Raw genomic sequence first — 23,437 nt, forward strand, 5'->3', positions numbered from 1 at the left:
TTACGGTATGGACCCCTCCAAATCATCATCTGTAACAAAGGAATTCTGCTGCACTTCAGGTGACCAGTATGGGACTGAGTGGGGGCAGAGCCAGCTATTGGGGAGGGATGGAGATTGGGCAGAAATATGATATGATAGTGTTGCCAGATTCAGCACATAAAAATACAGGACACTCAGTTAAATTAAAATTTCAAATGAACAATGAATGACTGCTTAGTATAAGTATATCCCAAATATTGCATGGGATATACTTATATACTGAAAAATTATTTACTGTTCATCTGAAATTCAGATTTAACTGGGCATCCTGTGTTTTATCTGGCAATTCCGTCTCGAGACTCTCAAAGAAGCCAACATGCTGAAACCCTGTCTCTACTAAAAATACAAAAATTAACTGGGCATGGTGGTGTGGTGCCTGTAGTCCTAGCTACTTGGGAGGCTGAGGCAGGAGAAATGCTGAACCTGGGAGGCTGAGGTTGCAGTGAACTGAGATGGTGCCACTGTACTCCAGCCTGACGACAGAGCAAGACTCCAGCTCAAAAAAAAAAAAAAAAAAAAGAAGCCCGAATTCTTGATGATGGTAGTGAGTAGTGAGGTTGATGGTGTTGAGCTGCCATATTTCTTTTTTGTTTTCCTTTCTTTCTTTCTTTTCTTTCTCTTTCTTTCTTTCCTTCTTTCCTTCTTTCTCTCTTTCTCTCTTTCTTTCTTTCTCTCTTTCTCTCTTTCTTTCTTTCTTTCTTTCTTTCTTTCTTTCTTTCTTTCTTTCTTTCTTTCTTTCTTTCTTTCTTTCTTTCTTTCTTTCGAGATAGCATCTTGTTCTGTTGCCCAGGATGAAGTGCAGTGTGGTGCAATCATGGCTCAATGAGGCCTCAATCTCCCGAACTCAAGTAATCCTCCCACCTCAGCCTCCTGAGTAGCTGAAGTTATATGCGTGCGCCACCACGCCTGGCTATTTTTTTTGTAGAGACGAGGTCTCACCATGTTGCCCAGGCTGGTCTCAAGCTCCTGGGCTCAAGTGATCCTCCTGCCTTGGCCTCCCAAAGTGCTGGTGTTATAGGTGTGAGCCACCATGCCCAGCCTTTTGCCTTATTTCAAATGGAGATGCCTGCCCAAGCCTGCTTCTCTCACACCTTTTCTCATCTGTCTGCAGTTTCTTGAAGAGTCAGGAAATCCTGTTGCCTTTGAGAAGCCCAGGCAGCAAAGGAAGGAGAGAGAAGTTTCATAGGTCATTGCTGTAAGAAATTTCATTCTCCTGTTCCCTATTGTCTTGCTCCAGCAAGAGGAGCAGTACCCTCTTTAAGGATTTGAGGACAGAAGGCAATTCGGGTAGATAAAGCCGGCACACACTGTAGCTCGAGTCCTGGGGAGATAATGGCTCTGAACCTGCTAAAATAAATGGTCTGCTTTGTTCTTGAATAATAATCAGTTGGCAGCTTTGTTCTGTCTTCCCAGCAGCTGGATGAGATTTTGATTTCAGAGGAAAAAGAGTGACCTAGGGCTGAGCATACTGGACAGAGGGAGAAAGGAAATTTACAACAGCCTCCCATGTGTGGTGAGAGAGTCCCTTGCTGTGAAGTACTGCCTGCCCCACCAGCTGTTTAGTGCCTAAAGCTATGCCATTAAGTCTTAAGGTTAATGACCTTCTCTTTTATTTATTTATTTATTTATTTATTTATTTATTTATTTATTTATGAGACGGAGTCTTGCTGTTGCCCAGGCTGGAGTGCAGTGGTGTGATCTCTGCTCACTGCAACCTCCGCCTCCCAGATTCAAGCGATTCTCCTGCCTCAGCTTCCCGAGTAGCTGGGATTACAGGCGTGTGCCACCACGCTCGGCTACTTTTTTTGTAGTTTTAGTAGAGACGGGGTTTTACCATGTTAGCCAGATGGTCTTGATCTCCTGACCTCGTGATCCGCCCACCTTGGCCTCCCAAAATGCTGGGGATTACAGGCTTGAGCCACTGTGCCCAGTCCCTGACCTTCTCTTTAAAAAAAAAAAAAAAAAAAAGAGCAAATATTCTGGAGAAACATAACATATTATTATCCTTTTAGAATAAAATTGTTCGTTGGAGTTTTCCTAACCCCACATTTGGCTGAAAGCAGAGTCTTGAAGTTATTGGATCCTAGGACAGGTAATTTTTTTAGGTGCTGAGTGACCGAGAGGTTGATCACATAGAGAGAGAATATAAGAGAAGCCCAGAAATAGGAGGATCTGGATAGTTCAGGAAAATGGAAGAAGTGGGAGACTGGCTGGAGCCACTCATGCAATTTTCCATGGAGAATGAGTCGTGTTGTCTCTGTCCTCCTAGAAGGTCTCTGAGTCCCAGCGTTTCCCCTCTGCTCCATTTGTCCAGCTGACTGAATGCTTCTAATTCAGGTAACAGCAGAATTTGGAGCATGATGAAACTAGTTGCAAAATTCTCTAGATCATGGCATGAATAAAGCTTAGAGGTTGCAGGACCATAGCCTGTTGCCAACTGTCCTTGAAATGTGTCCTCTAGGTTTTAAAAGGCAAAGGATGTGCAGCTTTCCCCCTCCATGTGACAAAAGTACCTGATTCAGTGACAATAAGGATTTTAGAATCAGAAAACCAGGGGGCAAGCCCTAGTTTCTTTCCTTGTCAAGTGGAATGGCATCCAACAAGCACGACTGTTTCCTGCTCTGCAAGACAGGCATAAAAATCCCGGATTGTCTCTTTCATAGGGAGGTCAGGCTGGGCTTTACCCAGTTGTCAATAAGTAGAGTTTGCCGATTGTGACCACAGCTGTGGATGGAGAGTGTCAATTTCCTCATGAAAGGACAGCCTATTCGGTGGCTCTGCCTCTGTCGTCCCTGGTGAGGGCAGTGGTCTCTAAAGCAACGCTTTGAATGTAAGAGCTGCTAATCAAAGAACAAGTGACATAAATTAGTCCAAATGAACAAACAGTGAAGGCCTTCTCATCTCTACTTGAGCTCATTCCAGGACGTGGGATACTGTGGTCCAGCCAGGCTGTTCACAGGGATTATCCGTTCTGGGACATCACGTATCACTAAGTGTGCCCAAGGGCATGGGATGGGTAACAGTTAATCAAAGTTTCATTACATAAGCCCCTTCTGCAGGAAAGGACATGAAAACTTGGACACCATTGTCTGTCTCTAGCACTGATCTTCCTAGAAACTCTTCTTTGCTACTAGAAAGTACTCCAGCCTAGGCGACAGAGCGAGACTCCGTCTCAACAACAACAACAAAAAAAAAAAAAAAAAAAAAAAAAATACTAGTGTAAAATATCATTGGCTATCTCCAAAATGACCAAATGAAGGCAACTAACCAGAGGACTCGGGTAAATTTGGTGGATTTGGGTATCCTATGCATTGATACGGGGGATATAAATGGACAGAAAAAACAATGGGTAATATTCATTGAAAGCCTCTGTGTGCCAGACCCTGCATGGAGTGGCTACACATATTACTGCATTTAATTCTCATAACAACCCCCTGGGGTAAGTACTATTATTACACCCACTTTACAGATGAGGAAACTGAGGTTCAGGGAAGTCAAGAAACATTCCTATGCAGTTAGGAAGTAGCAGGGCTGAGACCGAAAACTAGCACTATTTGATTCCAAAGCTCATCCTCTTAACCCCCACACAATTATTTACCTCTTTACCTTGTCTTCTCATCTTGTAATTTCCAATCAGTCTTACCAGAAAACGTATCCCTCTTGCCCTTGAATTACCCATGTTTCCTTTCTGCTCTTGGGCAACCCTGTGTTAAACTCTAGAGCGAGCCTCTGCCACACTGGAAGGAGATTGGCATTTGGCGTTGAGCTGTGGCCCACGCAGGCTTGTGAGCAGACTGGGCACCCTCTCTGGCAATGACTAAGGGTGCTGCAGATGCCCCTGCTATCTTTAGGGTGGGGACATGGAGGGCAGAGCTTAAAGGGCCAGGGATGAGATGCCCTGTCACCATGAGGCTCTTCCTGAAGCTGGCAGGGGTCCTGCCCCACAATGTCAGAGCTGTCTCCTGAGCCCCAACTCCACAGGTCATCCAGGGGCAGAGCTGAAGTTTCTGTTCTCACTTTCCCCTTCTTCAAAGTGGGCATAATGATGTGATACCAAGGGACAAAAGGATAAGGAAATGTATTTTGCCAGTTGTTTCAAAAACCTCAGAATCCAGCCCATGCTTCGTCCGTGCAAGCCCTCTTGTAGAGGCACTCCTGGCTGCCACTCCTCATCTTTCTCAAAACAGCGCCACATCTCTGGGAGGCCATCAGTGAAGAACAAGGCTGGCTTAAAGTGCCCTCCCTCTGTGCATTCTGCTGTTTGCATGCATTATTAGTGCAAGAATGCCATTAGTGCATTTAGACCAATTTACTTGTCATTCTCCCTCTGCCTAGACTGGAGGCTCTCTCTGGGTCAGGACTACCTCAGTATCAGCCCTTAACAAATACTTTGCGCATTTTGATGATCTGAGCCATTAAACTGAATTGAAGAAAAAAAATCAACATCCACTTCTAAGCGTGGCAGTGGCTATTGTATTTTGGCTGTTTGTTTTAAATACCCAACTCTTCCACCTTTTAAGCAGACCTGTTCTTCGGAAATTTTAGATGTCTTCGGAAGTTTCCTTGCCTCATTCAGATTACTGGGTCATGATTTAGTGTTCCAGGGAATTCCAGGGAAAAAAATTCATTTTGCTTCTGTAACCCCTAATGTCCACTGCTCTGATAAAGGATCCCAGCTGTGACAAGGAGATTATTTACTTGAAACTAATGAGCAGAGCTAATTACTGCAGTGGACTTGGGCAGGGACAGAGTGGGACAGAGTGTACCGGAGCAGGCTGCTGGCAACCGTTCCAACCCTCCAGTTGGCAGCTGAGCCAGGAGCCCCCAGACATGTCAGCGCCTTTTAGTCTTCCAATTGCCTGTTCAATAGCAAACAGATTTTAAGATCATGGTTTGGGGCTCAATTGTCTGACAGGAGCCAAGAATGAATTTCTGCGGCTTGTTCTTTTCCTCACTGGTTCCAATTTTTGTAAAATATTATAAGAATTAAAGTCTGACTTTTTTTGAGGGTGTGGGATTTGGGATCCACCCCTCCCTTCCACGGCTTCATTCCTCACAACTCCTACCATGGTTCCTCTCCCCGAGAGAGAGCAGGACACCTCTTTCTCACCCCCTCCCCACCAACACACACACAAATGCCTGGTTCTTAGGGCTGAGGCTTCTCTGGGCTAGAATATTCTCTCTGCCTGGAGTCTGAGCCACGTAAGCTCAAGCTCACCTGCCAACAAGTTGTGCCACTGACCCCACCTCATGATGTTTATGCCTTTATTTGGCATTCTGAGCTGTGTTTGTACCAGATTCCAAATCGCATTATATCCCAGGTAACAAACCTGCCCACGTACCCCCCTGAATCTAAAAATAAAAGTGAAAAAAACTCATTATAATTAACTATGTGGGACATCCAAATTCTTTCCTGTTGTGGAATTTTGTTAAACTGGGACATGAGAGGAAGCCATAGTGGTATGAGGTGAAAATGAAGAGTTCATGTACTATAAAGTGCCGAGTTCAGCACCTGGCACCAGTGATGTACCTTTTTTAGACATTTAATTTCAGTACGCCTCTTTAGAGCATAGACCGTGAAGCCCAGTCCTGTTTTCTATGCTGTATGAGACACACACACACACATGCATTAACCATGATCTGTGCTCTCAAAGGCTCTGCTTTGCAGTGGGGAGTGGCAAGACACACAGGCATGGAAGGTAGGAGCAGTTCTAAGATGATGCAGGGGCTGCAGGAGAGAGACGGTGTGAAGAGAGGGCGAAGGAGTGCTGGGATTCAGTGAGCAAAGGCCAGCTCTGGGTGGCGTGAGCTGGAAAAGGCTTAATGGGGAAGAATGGTTGAAAAATATAGACTCTGTTTTGCCAGAGACCATTGGAGAAGGGACTCTGGGCATGAGAAAGGGTGTGTGGAAGCCCAGAGACAGTTACTATGGCAACAAAGGATGCCAGGACCACTGAGGTGCAGGGTCTGATGGGCATTGGTAAGTTCTGTAGGAGATGAGGGGATGATGGCACCTGGGGATGCATCATTAGAGAAGCTCTCAGGGGCCTGAGCAAGGATGACTTCATGAGAGGGGTTAGCAGATGGCCAGCATTTTGATATCCACGTAAGGAAAACATTGGTTTTCCTTGAAAGTATGGCATAAGAAGCATCTCCCAGCTTAATCTAGAAGCAGGCAGAGGAAGGGAGCCTCTGTGTTGGAGAAACGTGGCCAAAGTGTGCCCTGGAAAATGGCAGGCAGCTAAGGTGACAGTGGAAGAAAGAGGTGAAAATGGCCCACAACAAAGGCAAGTTAGCACCAAGAATTGGAGCTTCACAGGACAAACCACAGGGGTTGTTGCCAGAAGCTCTGGCGCGAACAAAAGTGGGCACCTAGTTTTTGTTTGTTTGTTTGTACTGAATTAGTAAACACACTCTGTGCTTTGAATCCTTAAGGACAAATAAGGTATTGTCATGGATCTAAGTTCTTGAATTTTTTCAAAAAAATTTAGAGATTTTTATTCCATACAATTGAGTCAAGTGATAGGTCAAAATAAGGGGGAAAAAAGTTGAGGAATCAGTACAAAAATATGACTCCTATATATTTTAAATATTTTAACTTAAAACATCAAATGTGCATTTATCTACTAATATTTTAATATTGAGTCTAGGCTTTTTCTTTGACCACAGGTATGCTGGTTTGAGCTCCTTCTCTTCTTTCTTGTATGAGCCACATTAATAATGGATCCAATAATGGCCACAAATAAATCCTTTGCAACTCCTCACATTGAGAGGTGGAGTCCAATTTTTCTTTGCTTGAATCTGTGCTGGGTTTTTTCTTAACCGGTAAAATGCAGTGGAAGTGGCATTCTGAAATTTCCATGGCTGGGGTTGAAACTCTCCACTGGGTTCCTTGGAATCCTTGCTGAGAACCCTGAATGACCATGCAAGAAGTTTACTACTTAGAGTTCACATGCTTAAAAGGTTACATATTGGTGCCAGCTGAGCTCAGCCTCCCAGCCATCCCCATCAAGGCATCAAGGTGCAAGACATGAGTGAGGCCATCTTGGGCCCTCCAGCTTAGCCCATCCACTATCAAATGACCTTTGTTGATACCATATGGAACAGAAAAATTGAATGGCTGAGCCCTGTGTGAATTCCTAATTCACAAAATCGTGAGATATAATAAAATGGTAGTTTTATTATATTCATATATGTTTATCCTTAACATTGATTTTAAGCTACCAATGTTTAGAATAGTTTGCTGTGTCACAGATGCCTGGAACTTTGTTGTAGAGAAGGCTGGGCACATGTTAACAGAGCTGAGGGAGACCTAGAGGTCAGTTATTTCAATTCCATGATTTGCACATAAGAATTCTGAATATTGTCTGAAGCTTCCAGAAACAGACCACAAAATGCAGCAATCACATAGAAGGTGCTGGAGCTTCCTTACATCAGCTTTACCTCCCCTGCCCTTGACGGTGAAGGGTCTCTTGTGTTTACCTTTCCTGGATAACCGCACTGGAAATGTGCCCATAAGCAGAGTAAGATGTATGAATGGTCAACCATGTCATCTTGTCCATATGAAGTTGTTCCAAATACCTATTTTTTAGTGACAGTGTCTATCTCCCAGATCAACAGAGAGCTAGCTCTCTGAGGTCTAGGACTGCATTTTCTGTTTGTCTGGCTTCACTCCTCTTTCCATTCCTTCTAGAGGGCCTACTATGGAGAGGGTCCCTCTACCCCACTGGGGGCAGCATCCCAGCCTAAACAAGGAGATTCTTAGTCTATATACTCATAGACAATCCCATGACAGTTCCGGTTCCATAGGCCTGTGACCAGTGAAGTCACACAGGGCCCCGTACACAGAACCCTGTACTCAATTTAGTATTCTGTTGTTGCCGTCTTGAAATTCTTAATACATTTTGAACAAGCAGCCCTGGCTTTTCATTTTGTACCGGGCCCTGAACATTAAGTAGTTGGTCCTGTTGGTAACTCATACTCGTATGGCGGGACCAGGAGCCTCAGCTATTTCATTAGTTCAGCCTGTACTATCTCACTGGGGACCAGGTGGAAAGGCTGCGTCAGCAAGGAAGGACAAACCACATGAAAACTGAATACTGTATTCATGTTTCCCTCTGTCTGACAGATCCCCTCAAAGACCTTAGGAACAGATACTCCCAACCCCTGTAATTAACAACAAGCCCTAATCCTCTGGTAGAATTAACCAGGTGTGAGGGATGCGAGGCTGGGAACGGGGCTGGAGACAGTGTCCTGTAGCTCAGGCCTAAAACAACAGAACCTAGAATGTGCTGACTGTCAGCTCTTCTTCCCTAGGAACCAAGCTGAGGAAGCTCCTTCTCCACCAGCTGGGTTTTTTCAACTCGGGGAGATAGGAGGGGACAGGGAGGAGCAGGGGTGTCAGGCACGCAAAGCTTCTAGAATAGGCCAGGGAGGAAATGAAGAGCTAGGACCCCAACTAGAGCCTTGAAAGTGTAGGAAGCTTGGCTGGACTGAAGGGGACCCACAACCCCTCCTGCAGCAAACGTGAATCCCACGCCTCATAACAAATCATTGCACACGTGCTCATCATTTTTAGCGCTCTCCTCTGCCTGCCATTGACTTGCCCTTTTGCATGTCTGCCCCCGTCCAAACACAGCTGTCTCTTTTTTGTCTACCAGCTGTGTCTCAAAAAATCAGAAAGGCTGAGTTAGAGGCCTAGCTGATGTTTCTTTGCCTTTTCTCTGTCTCTTTATTGTCTGAGAACCATGATACTCAAAGTGTGGTCCCTGAACTAGCAGTACCAGCATCACCTGGGAAATTGTCAGAAATGCTGATTCTTGAAGCTCTTGAATCAGAAACTTTAGGGTGTGGCTGGAAATCTGAATTGTTAACAAACCCACCAGGTGAGGCTAATGATCACTCCAGTTGGCGAACCACTCTCTTTGAAACCTATGACAGCAATAAGGCCCTTTACCAGCCCCCAAAATTTCAGAGTTGACACCTGTGTGATGGATGAGGTCTTATTTTTGAAAAGGAAAGAAATAGTAACTTTTAGGTACAACACCCCTCATCCACGCACACACAAAAGTACACACAAAGTGGAGGAATGCCTGGCTCCTCCTTCCTCCTCTGTTTACCATCTGTTAGCCATGCTTTGAGTTGTTTGAACAAGAGAATCAGTGTCAGAATAAACTTGCTTGTAGGGTGTCTGGAAGGCAGGTGCGGCCTGCCACTTCTAATGCAAGCTGAGAACAAACACGGCGTACTGAGCCCAAATCGGCCTTCTGCTGCTAAAGACAGAGGTAGAATTTATGTTTTGCTGGGATGATGCCCCCTAATGTGCCCCCTAAGGCCTTACCTTGGGGCCTTAATTAGAAGCAGCAGTGGCCCTCGGGCCTGCTGAGCTTCTCTTTGATGTGATTGCACAAAAGAGCTGAGATGGAAAACTAGACCTTTTTGTTATTTCACACATTCTAAAAAGCTTTTTCGTAGAAGCCTCATTCTTGTTTCTTATTTGCTGTCACATGCATCAGGATAATTTTAAAAAGATTTATACAGGATAAACAATTGGTAAAATCTGTCTTTCCCTTGTTTGTTCTAGTAGTATCAGGTTCAATTTATGTTATCTCTGCCCCTCCTCCTTGTCCTCACAAAAGCCCTCCCATCGGCAGCCACCTCCCATTTAGTTACCACCGCCTCCCAGTGGGTCCCTTTTCCTTTTCCTTGGGTCTTTCTAGAGCTATCCTAGTGTTTAGTATTGGAAGCTTGAACATTTAAAAATATATTCAATATGAAAGTGAAAAATATCCACTTAAAATGTGGGTGTTTTAATTGCATAATTGCACCCCTCTGGATTGACCTGATAAAGCTAAAAAGCTGTGCAGATGTAGTTGGCTTGCTTTATATGCATAGAAGCAATGGAGGACACGCCACAGGCTGTTAGACACCACCAGTAACCTGGATGAATGCGTAATAAGGAGGAGGAAAGAGATGTGACTATGTTCCTGGATCTCCCACGTGTGTTGTGTAAATAAATTCATGAGCTCAGCCCAGTGGAGTTCTTGGCTCAAAGCAAGTCTTAATTAACTGTGTACTGTGTGGCACTTCCTGCATAGCAGAGTAGCCTTACCCTTGGTTAACAGGAAACTCATAAGAACTGATGTTTTCTGACATATCAAGGGGGTCTTGCACCTGGACCTGTGGAGCTGTGTTGATCAGAAAGATAACTCTCGTTGTTCTCTGTCTTGACTTCTCTGGGCTTTCAAATGGTGGCTTATTCTTGTTTGTTTGTTTTTGAGACAGAGTCTCATTCTGTCCCTGAGGCTGGAGTGCAGTGGCACAATCTCGGCTCACTGCAACCTCTGCCATCTGGGTACACGCAATTCTTGTGCATCAGCCTCCCTAGTAGCTGGGATTACAGGTGTGTGCTACCACGCCTGGCTAATTTTTTTGATTTTTAGTAGAGACAGGGTTTTGCCATGTTGGCCAGGCTGGTCTCGAACTCCTGGCCTCAAGTGATCTACCCTCCTGGGCCTCCCAAAGTGCTGGGATTACAGGCATGAGCCACTTCGCCCAGACTTGTTTGTTTTTAAAATTCATTTAACTTCCTTTAAGCATAAAAGGGAATTTATTGGAAGAGTCCTGGAGTAGCACACAAAACTCAAGGCCAAGAACTACAGCCGGAGCTACATGAAGGCCTGGAACCAGGAAGTGAGTGCAAAACCTTCAAAAACCTATTCCAGAGGTTATTTCATCCTCACTTTTCTCTCTCTCTCACTTGGTCACCTGGACTCTTTGCTGCTTTTTTCATATTTGATCTCTGCTGCTTTTTCTCTGTAGACCAACTTTCACTTCCTTGGCATGAGCAGGGACAAACATGGCGGCCACAAAATGGTAGACTTTGCTGCCTACTTTGAGGGGGAGCCTTGAGGATGTTCCAGCACCCTATAGTTGGTGGAGAAGCTGAGAAGACTAGGTTAGGAAAGTTGTGACATAGAATGTGGCCAGGCCAGAGTCATGTGGTACCATTCTTGCTGTGGTTCATTTCAGCAGACAGGGATTTGGCTGTTAAGAAAAATTATCTCAGATTTGGACATAAGGCAAAAGAAGGGCTTTGTTTCTTTCAATGTCATGTTGGAGTGGTGTTTAATCCCTTTAGAGTTTTTTTTTTTTTTTTTTTTTTTTTTGAGATTGCTGTGGCCCAGGCTGGAGTGCAGTGGTATGATCTCAGCTCACTGCAGCCTCTGCCTCCTGGGTTCAAGTGATTCTCCTGTCTCAGCCTCCTGAGTAGCTGGGATTACCAGTGCCCGCCATCACGCCCAGCTAATTTTTTGTATTTTTAGTAGAGATGGGGTTTCTCCATGTTGGCCAGGCTGGTCTTGAACTCCTGACCTCAAGTGATCCATCTGCCTTCTCCTCCTAAAGTGCTGGGATTACAGGCATGAGTTACCGGCCCCAGTTCCTCTCAGGGTTCTTTAAGTATCTAGGGGAATGTACCTTTATTTGATTCGCCTTCTATCACTTATTAAAGGCCCTGACTCTGTGAAGTTACATGTTAACTTGTTGACCTTTGCAGTAGAGATGCAAATAATTTCTGTCTGGTAGGAAAGATAACCAGACATTATGGTTTTAGTTTCTAGCAGCACACAGCACATGAGTCAGTTTTGTATCTAATTTAACAATCTTATTCCAGGTGGGGCGAAGTGGCTCATGCCTATAATCCCAGCGCTTTGGGAGGCCAAGGCAGGCAGATCACTTGTGGTCCGGAGTTTGAGACCAGCCTGGCCAACAAGGAGAAACCCCATCTCTACTAAAAATACAAAAATTGGCCAGGTGTGGTGGCATGTGCCTGTAATCCCAGCTACTCGGAAGACCAAGGGAGGAGAATGGCTTGAACCTGGGAGGCAAGGTTGCAGTGAGCTGAGATTGTGCCACTGCACTCCAGCCTGGGTGACAGACGGAGACTCTATCTCAAAAACAAAAAACAAAAAACCTATATAAAAAAAGGGAAAGATAATCATTAAATTCAGGATAATGGTTAGCTTTGTGAAGGGTGGGAGGGTATAGTGAATGAGAAGGAACATTCAGGGATTTTCTAGGGTACAGGCAATATTCTGTTTCTTGACCTAGTTGGTAAGTTGGTAGTTACTTGAAAGCTCTCTTTTTTTTTTTTTTTTTTTTGAGATGGGGTCTCTCACTCTGTTGCCCAGGCTGGAGTGCAGTGACATGATCACAGTTCACTGCAGCCTTGACCTTCCTGGGCTCATGTAATCCTCCCACCTCAGCCTCCTGAGTAACTGGGACTACTGGTACATGCCACCACACCCGGCTAATTTTTGTGTTTTTTATAGAGACAGAGTTTCATCATGTTGCTCAGGCTGGTCTTGAACTCCTGGGCTCAAGAGATCCACTTTGTTTGGCCTCCCAAAGTGCTAGGATTGAAAGCTCATTTTAAAATAAATCATGGACTATGTGTTGTTTTGTGTAAAATAAAATACTTTTATTTGTAAAATAATAAAATACTACATATCTAAATTTGTGAGATGCAACTAGAATGGCATTTGGAGGGAAATTTAAAGCCTTAAATGCTTATATTATAAAATAAGAATGGCTAAAACTCAAGGAACTGAGCATCTGATTTAAGATGTTAGTAAAAGAACATTAAAATAACCCAAAGAAAATAGAATGAGGAAAACAATAAAGACTTGAGGAGAAACTAATGAAACAGTAAACAAATATAGACTAAAATATAAAATAATGATTAAAACAAATAATTAGTTCTTTGATATGAGTAATAACATTAACAAACTTCTGGCAGTATTGATAAAGACCTAAAGAGAGACGACAGAAAGTCAATATTAGGAATAAAAAAAGGAACAGGTAGCAGATGCCACAGAGATTATAACAATCATAAGAGACTACTGTAAACAAATTTATGCCAATAAAGCAGAAACAGGAGAAACAGCCAAATTAACAGGAAAATATTAAAGCTGATTTATTTATTAAAGCTGATTTAAAATTAAAAGAAAATTTGAATACTTCCATAATCATTAAATACATAAGACTAGTATAACTAATCTTTCCATTAAAAAATTGCCAGCCTAGATAGTTTTAGAAGAAGGTTTTATCAGACTTCAATAAACAGGTTACTAAAATATTACACAAGCCCATGCAGAGAATAGAGTAGAGGAAATGCTTCCCAACTGTGTTGATGAAGCTAGTAAAAACATTTCCATACCAAAAGCAAATAGGTACAATATGAGAAAGGAAAATTATAGGCTGATCGTACTCAAGAACCTAGATGTGAACATCCTAAACAAAATATACCAAACTGAACAAATAATATTTACATATAAAAGACAACCAATCACGACTACATTGGAAAGAGGCTTATCCCAGAAACAGAAGACTGATTCACCACTTGAAATCTGACATAATTGACCATATTCACAAGTCAAATGAAAAAATCCACATGGCATTATCTCAAAAAAAGCAGAAAACTGTTCAATAAAATATCAATTTATGAAAAGGACTTTTAGAAAACCAGAAATTTAAAAAACTGTATGAACCTGGTAAAGGATATCTGTATACATAAAATAACTTATAACAAACACTATACTTAATGATGAAATAGAAAAAGCAGGAATAAGACAAGAGTTCCTACAAGACCCTAAATAGCCAAAACAATCCTGAGCAAAAAGAGCAAAGCTGGGGGTATCAAGCTACCTGATTTCAAAATATACTACAAAGCTCTAGTAATCAAAACAGTGTGGTACTCGCATAAAAACAGACACATAGGCTAATGGAACAGAAAAGAGAATCCAAATATGAATCCATGCATTTACAGCCAACTCATTTTTGACAAAGGCACCAAGAACATATAATGGGGAAAGGACAGTCTTTTCAATGAATGTGGCTGGGAAAACTGCATAACTATATGCAGAAGAATGACACTAGACTCCTGTCTCTTACCATACCCAAAAATCAAAATGGATTTAAGACTTTAAGACCTGAAACCATGGAACCACTAGAAGAATATGTTAGAGAAATGCTCCAGGACATTGATCCTGGGGAAAGATTTTTATGTGTGTAAGACCTGAAAAGCACAGGTGACCAAAATAAAAATAGACACTTGGGATTACATCAAGCTACAAACCTTCTGCACAGAAAAGGAAACAATCAACAAAGTAAAGAGACAACCCAGAGAACATGAGGCAATATTTGCAAACTGTCCATCTGGCAAGGGATTCATCACAAGAACATATAAGGAACTCAAACAACCCAATTGCCAAAAAAAAAAAAAAAAAAAAAACCCTAAATAATCTGATTTTAAAATGGGCAAAAGATCTGAACAGTTATTTATCTAAAGAGGACATATCATGACCAAACAGGTATGTGAAAAAATGCTCGACATCACTAATTATTGAAGAAATGAAATAAAAACCACGAAGAGATATCATCTCACCCCAGTTAAAATGGCTTTTAGAAAAAAGATGGAATAACAGACACTGGCAAGGATGGGGAGAAAGAGGAACACTGTTGGTGAAAATGTAACTTAGTACAGCCACTATGGAAAACTGAATAGAGGTTTCTCAAAAAACCAAAATTAGAACAACCATCAAATCCACTACTGGGTATATATACAAAAGAAAGGAAATCAGTATATTGAAGATATATCGGCACTCCCATGTTTATCACAGCACTATTCACAATGGCCAAGATATGGAATCAACCTAAGTGCCCATTAATGGATGAGTGGATAAAGAGAATGTGAATATATATATATACACACACACATATGAAATCCTGTCATTTGCATCAATGTGAATGGAACTGGAGGTCATTATATTAAGTGAAATAAATCAGGCACAGAAAGACAAATATTGCATGTTCTCACTCATGCAGGAGCTAAAAAAGTAGATCTCATGAAGCTAGAGTATAGATTGGTGGTTACCAGAGGCTGGGAAGAGGAGGGTAGGGAGATAAAGGGGGGGGGGAATATTTATTTATTTATTTATTTATTTATTTATTTATTTATAGATGGAGTGTTGCTCTGTTGCCCCAAGCTGGAGTGTGGTGGTGTGATCTTGGCTCACTGCAACCTCCACCTTCCGAGTTCAAGAGATTCTTCTGCCTCAGCCTCCCGAGTAGCTGGGATTATAGGCACGCACCACCACGGCCAGCTAATTTTTATATTTTTAGTAGAGACAGGGTTTCACCATGTTGGTCAGGCTGATCTGGAACTCCTGACCTCAAGTGATCCACCTACCTCAGCCTCTCAAAGCGCTGGGATTACAGGCATGAGCCACCTTGCTCAGCTAAGAATATAAATTTATTACCCCTGAACTGCACACTTAAAAATGATAAAGATGATAACTTTCACATGTATGTTTTACCTCAATAAAAAAATAAAATTAGAAAGAGGTTAAAAATTTAAAAAAAGTCAAGGGCTTCTGATTTCACCACTTCTTAGTCTATAATAAAGCAAAAAAAAAAAAAAAAAAAAAAAAAAAAAGGTTTACAAGGTACAAGGATTAGAAAAGAAGTCACAAAATTTGTTATTCATAGATGATATGATTTTTGCATAGAAATACAGAAAATTTGTTAGAATTAATGAGAGTTTGGCAAGTTTGTCAACTATAAGCCCAATATAAACAAGTCAATTGCATCTTTATACACCAGTAACATTTGGAAAATTTAATTAGATAAGCCTATCATTTACAACAGCAATAAAAATGTAAGGTACCTAGGAATCAATCTAATAAAAATGTGTAAAATCGACAGCGGTAAACTTGTCCAACTTTATTGAAAGTCTGTAAAGAGGACATAAATAAATGGAGAGTTCACAGTCTTGGAAATTGTGTCCATTTTTCTAACTTTGAACTCTAGATTTAAAGTATTTCCAATAAAAATACCAACATGGGTTTTCATGGTAGTTGGCAAGCTGATTCTAAGATTTATGTGGAAGAGCAAAGGTCCAAGAACAGCCAACACAGTCTAGAAGAAAAAAGGACAGAGTGCAGGAATTTGCCTACGAGCTATTAAGTCCCATTATAAAGCAATGGTATTTATGATAGTAGGGTATTAGTGCAAGGATAGACAAAAAGACCATTGGAACAAAATAGAGACGCAGGTACAGACCGAAGCATATTTGGAAACTGGATAGATGACAAAAAAAGCATTAAGAAAAGTGGGGAAGTGCTAAACTATGTAATAATTATCCACATGGGAAAGAAATGAAACTGAAGTCCTATAGCACACCAAGCACAAAAATTAATTCTAGACTGATTAAGGACTCAAAAGTCAAAGGCAAAATACACTTTAAGCCTTTTGAAAAAGACGGAACACCTTTAAGACCTCAAGGTAAGAAAGGATTTCTTAAACATGATACAACCATACAAGCCATCCAGGAAAAGACTGATAAATGTTGCTACCTTAATTAAGAACTACCACAAGACCCTATAAAAAGAGTAGAAATAAAAGCTCCAAAGAGGGAGAATATATTTGTATCACAGATGAACAAAAAAGATTATTACCCAGAATATACAAATAACCCCTAAAAATTGTTAAGAAAAAGATAGAGCACATGATGTGCAAATAGAAAAGACAGATGTGAATAGGAACATTACAGAAGAGGAAACACACATGAATAAAGGCATATGAAAAAATGTTCAACTTTATTATTAATTGGGAGAATCCAAATTAATACAAAGCAGAGATGCTATTTTATACGACCTAACTGGCAAAAATCAGTAATTCAGACAATACTAAAAGTGAGGAGCAAAGTGCTACTAGTGGAAGTGTAAATCTGTAAAATTACTTTTGGGAAAAAATGGGCATTATCTAGAAAAGTGAAAGCTGTAAAACAACTGCATGACCCAGACATTTCACTATTACACCCTAGAGAAACTCTCCCAAATGAACACCAGGAGAGATGCACAAGAATTTTCATAGCAGAATTGTTGCTAATAACAGAAAAACTGGGAACAACACAAATGTTCACCCAGGAGAAAATGAATACATACATTGTGCTACATACAGTGAAAAATAAATGAATTACAGTTCATGCATTAACCTGGAAAAAATATCTCACCAACAATGTTGAGTAGAAGAAGCAATTTGCAGACTAACATAAACCTGGTGACTCTGTTTATATAAAGTTTGCAAATGTGCAAAACCAAATAGGGTTTTAGTCAGGGATACATAAATAAATGCTAAGATACTTCGGGGAAGCCTCCGAAGAGACACATTATATAAGGTAGACTGCTGGATGCCTACCACTTTGGGCAAGAGGACCCTTAGCTGCCCTTTTGGGAGATGACTGGACCCGGGTCAAGACATCAGGCATCCTCAGGGAGGCTCAGGCCCACCCATATTCCTTGTTTCACCTGGGGAGTTACCAAAAATAACTCCACAAAGACCAGCCTGGCTGTCTGAACTCTCCCATGAGCAGATGGGGCCGGCTCATAGTCTCGATCTTCATTCTCAGTCCAATACTGGGCTCCAGGATTGAGCTGGGCCATATTTTAGGCAGATAAAATGTATGGACCCCTAACTTGCAAATTTGGTGGCTTGACGTGAATTTAGTCTTGTGTAAACCAATCACCCTGATTCCAGGGTTCTTTTTTCTTTTTTTTTTTTTTTTTTTTTTTTAGTCATTCTCAGTCTGTCACTCAGGCTGGAGGGCAGTGGTGCCATCTCGGCTCACTGCAGCCTCTGCCTCCCGGGTTCAAGTGATTCTCCCACCTCAGCCTCCCAAGTAGCTGGGATTACAGGCACCCGCCACCATGCCCGGCTAATTTTTGTATTTTTAGTAGACATGGGGTTTCGCCATGTTGGCCAGGCCCGTCTTGAATTCCTGACCTGAGGTGATCCACCCGCGTTGACCTCCCAAAGTGCTGGGATTATAGGCATGAGACTCCACACCCGGCCCTGGGGTTCTTTTATCTTGTACCTACATTATACTGACATGATACGATTTTTAAATTTCAAAATCTAGGATGTGATGTGAGACCAGGGAACATTTGGATACGATTAGAGCAAATGTTAGTAAACCTTGTCACATCCGTTCCGTAGCCATGGGAAGATTGGCAGGGATCCTGTGTCTTGTGGGCTGCAGCTGCTCCTGCTGCCCATTGAGTGGAGTCACGTGGAGCTCTAGTGGCTGTCCCCCCTTCCTTTCTTGCCAAGGCGGTCTTCCCTGGCAGGTCTGCCTGGTCTCTTCCCCCTCACCATCCCCTACTTCCTTCCTTTCCCATCCCCTGTTCTGGTGGGATATTGAAGGGTAGGAGGGAGGATGATGAGGGAAGGCACTGGGGGACAGGGAAGGAGGAGAGTGGGGGATTGTGAGGGCGAAGAGACCAGGCAGACCTGCCAGTGAAGCTCCTTAGTCCCTGAGCCAGGATTTCATTTTAAATACACCAAGACCTTTTTTAGCAAGTCCTAGACAGATCCACCATTCATCTGGACAGTGCGTTTTTCCTTGCAGAAAATAACCTATGACCAGCCAGCAGCTCCTGGAGTGTGGGCTGAGGAACACAGTCCAGTGGGCCAGCACTCCTTCATCCTGTGATGCCAGTGGCTGCGAGGAGCCCACATTCACGGCCTAAAAATAGCCCCCATCTCTACTCCACCCCTCCTGGGCCCTAGGCTTTCCAGGGACTCCCTCTCCATGTTGACTTGGTTTGGGACAGGGAGTGTGTTTCTGGAAGAATATTTCTAGCCTGAGCTGCTTTTTCCTTCCAAGTAAGGCAGTTTGAAAGCGTTGGTCTTCCATGAAAGGTTCACTAAGAAAAGATGTGATTTCTATGAAGTTTGGGCACCTGATTGAAACAGAATTCAATCAAAGGTCAAGGTCCTAACAGTGGTATGATATGAGATGTACAAACAAATTCACACATAATTATGGGAGGGACAAAAGGCAAACACGGACCTGCTTGCAAATTGGTGAGTAGGGAACTGCCTGAGAGAGGCTAAAGCAGCGAACTTTCAAACCTTTTCTGAGTTTATATGCAATGGTCTTAAAAATTACATAATATAGGCTGGGCACAGTGGCTCACGCCTGTAATCCTAGCTCTTTAGGTGGCTGAGGTGGGCAGATCACCTGAGGTCAGGAGATCAAGACCAGCCTGGCTAACATGGTGAAACCCATCTCTACTAAAAATACAAAAATTAGCCACGTGTGGTGGTACACACCTGTAATCCCAGCTACTCGGGAGGCTGAGGCAGGAGAATTGCTTGAACCTGGGCGGTAGAGGTTGCAGCGAGCCGAGATCGCGCCACTCCCTTCCAGCCTGGGTGACAGAGCAAGACTCCATCTCAAAAAAAAAAAAAAAAATTCACATAAAATAAAAGTCATCATTGAGTTAAAATGTGACAGCATGCTATACTCATGCTGTCAGGGAGTCCAGTATGGTTGACCTTAAAGAGAGTCATGCGAGGTTCCTTCCTCCAAGTAAAGAACCACATGAGGGTGTTTCCTGTAGATGATTCTGCCTTCACCTCCATGTGCTTCTCCCCATAGTCTCACTAGTCTCATTAATTAATCTCCTTAATTATCTTCCCATCCCAAATCCCAGCTTTCTTCCTCTATTACCCAGTTCCCACCAAGGGAACTTCTGGTTTTTCAGTCAAGTCATAGAAACCTTGGAATCCTCTATGATAACTCTTCCTTACACATCACACCTTATGTCGAATCTGTCCTCCAGGCAGTAATGATTTCTTCCTTAAAAGTGAAACATTTGCTTTAACTCTTATTCTAACCCCCACCACTGTAATAGCTTGCGTGAAGAATCCTTGATCAGTCTATCAGCCTCCTAAGAGGAGAGGCCTTGTTCTAACCACCCTGCATCTCTCTGTCAAGTTGTTCTTATCAAAGCACTGCTTTTGTTATGTCCTTACTTAAGAACACACAATACCTCCCCACTGCCACTTCTGTTTTCCCCTCGATGGCTCTCTACCCATGCGACCTTATTGTTTTGTGGTTACTCATGGTCTGTGCAGTCTGGAGAGGATCTGAATTCTCCACCTCTGCTCACACAATTCCTCGCCCGGCTAGTTTTTTGTATTTTTTAGTAGAGACGGGGTTTCACCGTGTTAGCCAGGATGGTCTCGATCTCCTGACCTTGTGATCCGCCCGTCTCGGCCTCCCAAAGTGCTGGGATTACAGGCTTGAGCCACCGCGCCCGGCTCAGAGAAGGCTCCTTGAAGGAGGTGACAACTTTCTTGAATCTTAAGAATGAATAGGACTTAGGCAGGTGAGGAAGGCAAAAGAGTGCAATGGAGTGGGGAGGAAGGTAGAAGAGGACTCCAGCCTCCCCAGCCCCTCCTTTGCTCTCTCCTTTGTCTCGGGTACCTTGGGACACCCGGCTGGGAATATAGAAAAAACCACAGCAGTAGCTTAACTAGAAGGAAGGAGGAGGAGGAGAAAGAGAAGAGGAGGAGAAAGAGAAGAGGAGGAGGAAGAAGAAGAGAGGATGGAGGAAGAGGAGGAAGAGAAAGAAAAGAAGAAAGAAGGTGGAGGAGCAGGAGAAGGAAGAAGTGGTACACAAGTCTATAGAGTAGGGTAAATCAACAGTAGGCATCCATGAAGGACTAGACAGATGCCTCAACTTCTTCATTTTAACCCGGAGAGTGACAGCCCAGGTCAAGAGGCTTTGTTGTTCCAATGGCTTAAATAGCCGTGGTTGTCATAGATATTAATTCATAAATTTGCCTGTGTTTGTGGTATCTCAGACATAAGAACTAACCATACCACGTCCAATAGTCAGCTCACAAGTAGTGGAGCACCCACAAGGTTAAAATGTTGCTTCTGAGAGACTGTAGTACACCAGCATCACGTTTAAAAGTACAAATTGTGGAGAACCCAGTGAGACATGTCAGGTGCATTTGTCATCTGTGTTCCTGTTTCAAAAGGATTTTAAAAAAATCTTAAAATATAGTTGCAAATTATATGGTTGTATCTTCGTAATACTGAGTTTGCACACACTTATTCAGTGTTTACTATGTGGTTTGGGAAACTAGTTTAGTTTCCCAAAGAAAGACTTTCTTGGGCCTGGCTATTTTTGCTTTTTTTTTTTTTTTTTTCCCTCCAATTCAGGGCTGCAAAGCAGGGACTGTGAGCTGACAGTTCCTTGTTTCTGTCCTGGGAGTGGGGGCCTCATGGGTTGGAAGGGTAGAATGCCAGACGGTGGCCCCTACATGACGTGGTGAGAGTAGCCTCATTCATGTTATGATGTTTTCTAAGAGTGGCTCTAACAACTTTTGTTAAGCAAGGAAAATACCATTTAATCTCCCCACCACCTTTTTTTTTTTTTTAACCATTTTCTTTTAAAAAATTACCATTTGCTTTTAAAAATAGGTAATACTTGCATAATTCAAAAGTAAAAACTATAAATGGATATAGTAAAATGGCTGCTTCATAAACCTGTTTCCAATTTTTCCAGTTTCTATTCCTATGGCAGAAACCCAGTATAATGTAGTTTCTTGGAGGTATCCTTCAAGAGGTGTTTTTTTGTTTTGTTTTGTTTTGTTTTGTTTTTTGTTTTTTGAGATGGAGTCTTGCCCTGTCACCCAGGCTGGAGTACAGTGGTGCGATCTTGGCTCACTGCAACCTCTGCCTCCCAGGTTCAAGCGATTCTCCTGCCTCAGCCTCCCGAGTAACTGGGATTATAGGCACGTGCCACCACACCCAGCTAATTTTTTGTATCTTTAGTAGAGACGGTATTTCACCATGTTGGCCAGGCTGGTCTTGAACTCCTGACCTTGTGATCCACCTGCCTCAGCTTCTCAATCAAGAGGTATTTTTAAAGTGGGTACAACCAAATATGAATCTATATTCTTTCCTCTTCCAACTTTTAAAAAATAACTAGCAGTGTTCTCTACACACTCTCCTGTACCTTACTTTTTGCTCTTGACATCATATCTTGAAGACATTTCTACATCAGTTCTTGAAAAGTTTGTTCATTCCTTTTTAGAGCTGTATATATAGCATTCTATTTTGTGGCTCTACCATAGTTTTTAAAACCGGTGTCTCCTTGATGTACACCGGAGCTGATTACAGTCTTTTGCTATTGTGTACAATACTTCTGGGTAACATTGTGGACAGGTCACTTTGCACATGTTAAAGAAATAATGGTAGGATAAATTCCTGGAAGTGGAATTCTTGGGCCAAGAGGAACATGCCTTTTTGATTTAATAAATTTTGCCTAATTGCTTCCAAACACTTTGTATCAGTTTACACTCCCACTAGCCATAAGTTACAGGCTTCTGCCTTACTAAACTTTTGTATTCTTGCCAACTTGTTAAGTAGGAAATTGATATCTCATTGGCTTTAATTTGCATCTTTTATTATGAGAGAGGTAGAGCATTTGTATTTCCTTTTGGTGGGTTCTCCTTTGTCCAGTTTTATTTGAGTCGTTGGCCTTTTTCTTGTCAATTTGTAAGAACTTTTCGTATAATGGGATGTGAGTTGCAAGTATTTTTCAATTTGTCATTTCTCTTTGCCTGTAATATGTCATTTGGCTGTTTTATTTTTATCCATGCAGATGTTTTAATTTTTATGGTATTCAATTTTTAAATCTTTTATTTCACGACATCTGGATTTTGAATCATTTGAGGAGGGTCTTACCCATTCTGAGCTTATGAAAGAACTCTCCCATGTTTTCTGATAGGTTGTTTTCTTGGTCATTACATTTAAATTTTCATTCCGTTTGAAAATTATCCTGGTGTATGGCATAAGGTATGGTTTAAAAACATTTTCCAGAAAGTCTACCCGGTTGTAATAACACCATTCATTGAAAAGTTCATGTTTCTCCCACCGAGTTCCCAAACTTATCATCTATCAACTCTTTATGTATTTGAGAATAGTTCTGTGTTTTCCATGTCGTTACATTAGTCTGTCTGATGATTTATATTCTAGTACCACATAATTTAACAATTTGAGGCTTAACAGTGTTTTTTTTTTTTTTTTTTTTTTTAAGAGACAAGGTCTTGCTCTGTTGCCTCGGCTGGAGGGTGGTGGCACAATCATAGCTCACAATCATAGCTCAGCCTTGAACTTCTGGGCTCAAGTGATCCTCCCATATCAGTCTCCCAAGTAGCTGGGACTGTAGGCATGCACCACCGTGTCTAGCTAGTTTTATTTAATTTTTTGTAGAGCTTGGATCTTGCTATGTTGCCCAGACTTGTCTTGAACCCCTGGCCTCAAGCGATCCTCCCACTTTGGTCTCCCAAAGTGTTGGGACTACAGGTGTGAGCCACAGCACCCAGCCAGCAGTGTACATTAATACCACTCTTTGCTCTTGCTTTTTGGAATTTTCCTACTTTATTCCTCTTGGAGGACTTTAGAATCATCTTGTCTAGCTCCAGAAAATGATAAGTCTATTGGTAGTTAGATTGGTATAATGTTTAATTTGTG

General features: G+C 42.2%; 1 long non-coding RNA gene across 1 annotated transcript in view; it reads left to right on the top strand.

Annotated features, from left to right (window-relative positions):
• LOC144339978 (uncharacterized) overlaps window positions 1–23,437 on the top strand; it is a 178,642-nt gene that overhangs the window by 16,493 nt on the left and 138,712 nt on the right. The window lies entirely within an intron of this gene.

The sequence above is a fragment of the Macaca mulatta genome, chromosome 3, assembly GCF_049350105.2.
Source record: "Macaca mulatta isolate MMU2019108-1 chromosome 3, T2T-MMU8v2.0, whole genome shotgun sequence".
NCBI lineage: Eukaryota > Metazoa > Chordata > Mammalia > Primates > Cercopithecidae > Macaca > Macaca mulatta.